Source organism: Schistocerca piceifrons, chromosome 6, assembly GCF_021461385.2.
Source record: "Schistocerca piceifrons isolate TAMUIC-IGC-003096 chromosome 6, iqSchPice1.1, whole genome shotgun sequence".
NCBI classification, from domain to species: domain Eukaryota; kingdom Metazoa; phylum Arthropoda; class Insecta; order Orthoptera; family Acrididae; genus Schistocerca; species Schistocerca piceifrons.
The window spans coordinates 546836938-546843006 of NC_060143.1; the positions used below are offsets into that span (position 1 = coordinate 546836938).

General features: G+C 42.7%; 1 non-coding gene across 1 annotated transcript; it reads right to left on the minus strand.

Moving 5' to 3' along the window:
- Nucleotides 1-5751: 5751 nt before the first annotated feature.
- Nucleotides 5752-5826, minus strand: Trnas-gga. Its single transcript has one exon. It is a non-coding gene; the product is annotated as a tRNA-Ser (tRNA).
- Between the last annotated feature and the right edge of the window lie 243 nt (nt 5827-6069).

Consider the following 6069-nt stretch of genomic DNA (forward strand, 5'->3'; position numbering starts at 1 on the left):
GTACATAGTGGCTGCCTTAGATTTTAATGTTTTCAACCATTCCTCCTGCCAATCCAACGACAACCGCTCTCTGAGCATGGGTATCATACGTGAGAGGGCGTTTATCACATGTAGAGATGCCTGCTTTGTTATGACATGTTCATTCCCAGGTATCCCAGAGTGGCCTTTCAGCCATACCACCACGATGTTGCTACAGTACCTCTGCACCTGAAACACAACGTCGATAATAGCTACAATTATGGAGTTTGTACGACTAGTATGGCTGACATACTATGAGAGGTTGTGACTATTGTGTTTGCTGTGATCGCCTATACGAATAGCTGGGCTTCCGAATTGGTAATCAGCTCGGCTGTCATAGTAGTGGAGTGTGGTTCCAGCTTGTATAGGCGTTGTCGTTTGCTTAGGGGTACCTTGCCAGCGCTGTCACTAGATTGGGACCAATCTGTATACACCACGCACGCATCGTACTAGTTGCCGTTGCGATATATGGGTCCTTATTTTGAAACGTTAAAGTGGTCCTGGATTAAATCTGTAGAGCCTACGTTCCGTATGACGTGCTGTACTGCGACTGAAGAGGACTTTTCCACTCGTTGCCTTAATACCTGCCTCTCCATATATTCTGCAGCGGCGGGTGAAAGCTGTTTGTTTAGCTAATACCTTCTGTAACTTGTAGGATGTTAATTTCCAAAATTTTTCGTCAAGGGGCCCATATTTGTTCAAATAGAGCCGTAGGAGGAATATTGTGCAAAGGAATATTCGTCGCAGCTTTAACGGTGGTTCATTCGCTCCCACGAGTAGCGCCTTGATTCGGGTTGACATGAATGCCTCGATAACCATACGCAAGGCTTTGTACTGCACAGTGTCGAGTCTTTGGAGCTCGTTGTCCGACGACCAGAGTCCCGACTGCAGATTCAGCCGTTGCCTGTTCGCACGTGCCGTTCATTTCTTCGGGCTTCTCATGAATGATTCCCTCAGACACTCCACCTCCTCTGCTGATCGTCTTGGGCGTCCTCCCTTTTTTTGTTTTTTTTTGTTTTTGCAGTTCATGAACTACCAGTGTTATGGAATGTGTAGATTTACCAGTAGATTCTTTTCATCTGTTGGAGCTTTTATCTGATATTTGGTACGAAAGCGCCATTGTACCGTTAAAGAATTTAGGACACGCATTCACATCTCCATTATATTTTACATTCTTAAAATAAAACAAAATACCGACGCACGACGTGGGAATTACCCAAATGGGACGGAAATCGGCAGATCTGACATACATGTGCAGACAAACAAATGATCAGAGTTTCAGAAAAATTGGATGAGTGAGTTAGAGGTGCGAAGGGTCCAAGTCCACCGAGAAGATGTCTACGTTAACCAATTGCCCCTACAATAGCACAAGCGTTTAGGTGATTAATTAGCTACGTGTATAGCGGCGTACCGAAACTGTTAGGTACATAAAATTAATATATAAATTACGGCTGTTGGCTTCCTTCAGGACCAGGAGTGGTGGTCTGCGGTGTAATTTCTTTTCATAGCAGGACTCCTTCGGTTGTCTCACTTACTAGAGCAGGACAAGCAGCTGTTCTTGTCTGTTCAATTCACCGATCTTCGTCATGAGGATGCGCGGTCTGTTCGCAACGGCTCAAGTATGACGGCACGGTAGCTCAGCGTGTTCGGTCAGAGAGCTGGTATGCTTCTGTAATTAAAAACTGAGTGGAAGGATCAACAAATGAACTTTAACGAATGTCATGTGACGTCCGCAATGACCAAACCCAACGATCGACAAAAAAAGTACTGCTGATGCTCCTACAAAGGAAAGTGGATTACGGTGCTGGTCACTGAACTGACATACAATCTCCCCAACAGAACATCCCTGTGGTAGAGCAGGAACAGAGTGGATAAGAACGTATCCAGTGTGTCCACGCTTTTCAGTTCTATATACAATTTGGGTGCTAGTGGAACGAAATGCGTAAATGTGGGTATAGAAGCACTTCAAGACTGGGGTTTGCATGTGTGGACAGAATTTGAAAATGAATCGAAGGGTGTTAAAGTGCCTGAGTTCGACTGGGACGAAATAGGTCGTGCAGAGCTCTACATCAATCAGCGGATGACCTCAGAGTATTACCCAAATCGTACCTCCCCGGACATTCGCCTTACTGGAGTGACACTGTCTATTACAACACTGTATGATGACTCTGCACTATGTGTGAAATCAGGTGAGAAGTGTGCTCGTCTACGGCACGCGTCAGTAATGAACTTACACGATGTGGACACTGCGTTACGCCCTGCACTGGAGAGACTGAGTTGGTGGTTGTCAAGCATAGACTCCGCACACAATAAAGTCGTAAACTTTCTCCGTGTGCCCAGTATACAGGGTGATTCAAAAAGAATACCACAACTTTAAAAATGTGTATTTAATGAAAGAAACATAATATAACCTTCTGTTATACATCATTACAAAGAGTATTTAAAAAGGTTTTTTTTCACTCAAAAACAAGTTCAGAGATGTTCAATATGGCCCCCTGCAGACACACGAGCAATATCAACCCGATACTCCAACTCGTTCCACACTCTCTGTAGCATATCAGGCGTAACAGTTTGGATAGCTGTTGTTATTTCTCGTTTCAAATCATCAATGGTGGCTGGGAGAGGTGGCCGAAACACCATATCCTTAACATACCCCCATAAGAAAAAATCGCAGGGGGTAAGATCAGGGCTTCTTGGAGGCCAGTGATGACGTGCTCTGTCACGGGCTGCCTGGCGGCCGATCCATCGCCTCGGGTAGTTGACGTTCAGGTAGTTACGGACAAATAAGTGCCAATGTAGTGGCGTTCCATCCTGCTGAAATATGAATTGTTGTGCTTCTTGTTCGAGCTGAGGGAACAGCCAATTCTCTAACATCTCCAGATACTGTAGTCCAGTTACAGTAGCACCTTCGAAGAAAAAGGGACCAAAAACTTTATTGGCTGAAATGGCGAACAAATGTACAAGTAAATGAAACTTTATAGCTCCCTTAATTCGCCGACAGATAGTGCTTAGCTCTGCCTTTTGTCGTTGCAGAGTTTTAAATTCCTAAAGTTGTGATATTCTTTTTGAATCACCCTGTACGTGTTGATGATTTGGAACAGTACCTTTGTTTCTGCATGAAGTCAGAGCCGAAAGAGAAACAGGTTAAATGCGTGTGTGTGAAAAATCAGAGTATTGTGAGTTTCCCATCGGTTTGAAGGAGATACACGCGGACTTTATTACATATCAAAAAGCTTTATTTGGGAGATACTGTACAGCTGCAAAGCAGATACAGAAAGAGTCTGATGATATTTTTGAAATACTACCTCCGACGAACGATATTTAAACAAATAATATGCATATAGATGAATTCAGGGTGTAGCAAATATAGCTCAGGTGGTTAAGTGATGGAGCTTTTGTGGCAACACGTATTATTACCATTCTTACAAGTGTATCTTTCTATATATGCCCACTACCTCTCGGTACCTCACGTAGTCGGTATCACGGCAGGGCACAACGATTTAGGTCGTGTGAAGAGGCAAAACGAGGAATGAAGAAGAAGAAGAAGAAGAAGAAGAAGAAGAATGGAACAGTCCATTATAGTATGTGAGCAATTATTGTAGGTGCATCCAATTGTGGTAAGGCTAATGTTCTTATGTCGCTGCTAACACACGTACATGGAAGCCGATTTGAACATATTTGTGTAGTCTCAAAGACACTGTTTCAGCCCAAGTATCAGCTGTTAGAGGAGATCCTACGCGGTGTAAAAGGCGTTACATGTACGACATTCAGTGAAAGCAGTGACATCCTCCCACTTGAAAAAGTAAAGCTAAACACTCTGTTCATATTTGACGATGTTGCTGAGGAAAACCAAGACCAAATTCGAAAATAATTCTGTTTCGGTTGACATATGAGTACTGTTGAATTTTATCTAACAATATATGTTCAAATCGGATTCCATGTACGTGTGTTAGCAGCGTCATATGAACATTTGCCTTACCACAATTGGATGCACCTACAATAATTACTCACAGACTATAATAAAGGACTATTTCATTCTCCTTCTTCTTGTTTTCTTCTTCAGTCCTTGTTTTGCCTCTTCACAGGACCAGTTATCTACAACAAAATCCTCCTACTAGGACACATTTTCTACCATAATGCATCAAAATCACTACAGATAAACTGAAAGTAAATAAATAACTCGTATGTAATTTTGAAGGGAATTACTCATTCTCTTGTAGGATTCTCTTACAGTAATAATTCATGGGCTGCAGTTCACCAACTCCTATCTTCACAAACAGGTACAAATGAAACGAAATAATCATATGGCATTGCCGGCCGGGAGGCCCCATCGGGGAGTTGGGCCGCCATGTGCGTATCTTACTACAGTCGACACCACGATGGGCGACTCACACGCCGGTGATGAGGATGACATGATGAGGATACACACAACACCCAGTCAACGAGCGGAGAAAATCTCCAACCCGGCCGGAAATCGAACCCAGGCCCAGTGCATGGGAGGCAAGCACGCAACCATTCAGCTAAGCATGTTGACACGAACAGATACAACTTCTGTAATAATGAAATACATCATGCGTCATGTATGGAAATGTATCACTGGCTTCGTAATCGATTTGTGATCATTATCATTTTTATGTTCTTCATTGCTTTAGGGCTGGTTAAGAACATTGTAAACAAATAAGCGTATCTATTCTGATGCAACCTGGGCTTTCATTAACAACATAACAATTCTAACCGCATTATTTGTCATGTGTAATATTTTCCTGAAAGACCAGATTATATTAAGCGATTAATTTGATGATAATTCGCCCAAATTATAACTAACAGACATCAGATTTCTGTTTCGCTTTCATTTATTATTTTGAATACTTCGTGATTTTTTTTTTGTTTTACTCTCATATTGGCTATAAGTGATTATATATTACCCATATAAGTACCATTAGGTAATCCACTTTAAGATATCATTACTCCTGTTGAATTAATAACACACGGTCTTATCAGAGATGTACCTATAAACACTCACATTATACTCGAAACTTAAAATCTTAGCGTTATGTGTTAGGAACTGTTCTTTTTCTAGGAATCGTTAGCGCTAGGATTTCACCCGCAACAAGTCCCGCCCACTCACCCCCGGTTTTCCCGGTCTTTGTTCGGCGCCTGGGCATCGTTTCAGTTGGCCCACGCGGTTTACCGCTTTCGGCTTGGAGTGAATGTGAAATTAATATCTTGCTAGGTCTTAAATTTTGCCAGATAGTTAAAAGACACGTTACAAAAAACGTGCACAATTGGCCTCAGCTGTGCCAGGTACTTCCACAGCAAACGAAAGAGAAAACAATTTAGCACTGAATTCTTTAAATACGAGAACTCAGTATTCAGATGAATAGCCTATGAAGAAACATACCTCTATGTGAGTAAAAGCACCCAAAGCTAAAACAGGAAAAACCTACCCTCAAAGAATAATTTGCTTGGAGACAGAGGAACCACAGTATACTTGACACTTGAGTTTCAGAACTCAGACAGTATATGTGCAACAAGCACCGATTTTTCACTATACTTCCAGAGGGCATCAAAATTACTTTCTTCTTGCTAGATCGATCCAAGCTGTTTTTGCGTGTTATTCATTGAATAGTTTTGCTGAAAAGTTTTAGGGGTGGAAGAAGAACTAGCACAGCATGAACGTTTTACAGCCGTGAAACAATGCAGCATTTGAAACTTCCTGGCACATTAAAACTGTGTGCCCGACCGAGACTCGAACTCGGGACCTTTGCCTTTCCCGGGCAAGTGCTCTACCAACTGAGCTACCGAAACACGACTCACGCCCGGTACTCACAGCTTTACTTCTGCCAGTATCTCGTCTCCTACCTTCCAAACAGTTGGTAGAGCACTTGCCCGCGAAAGACAAAGGTCCCGAGTTCGAGTCTCGGTCGGGCACACAGTTTTAATCTGCCAGGAAGTTTCATATCAGCGCACACTCCGCTGCAGAGTGAAAATCTCATTCTGGAAACATCCCCCGGGCTGTGGCTAAGCCATGTCTCCGCTATATCCTTTCTT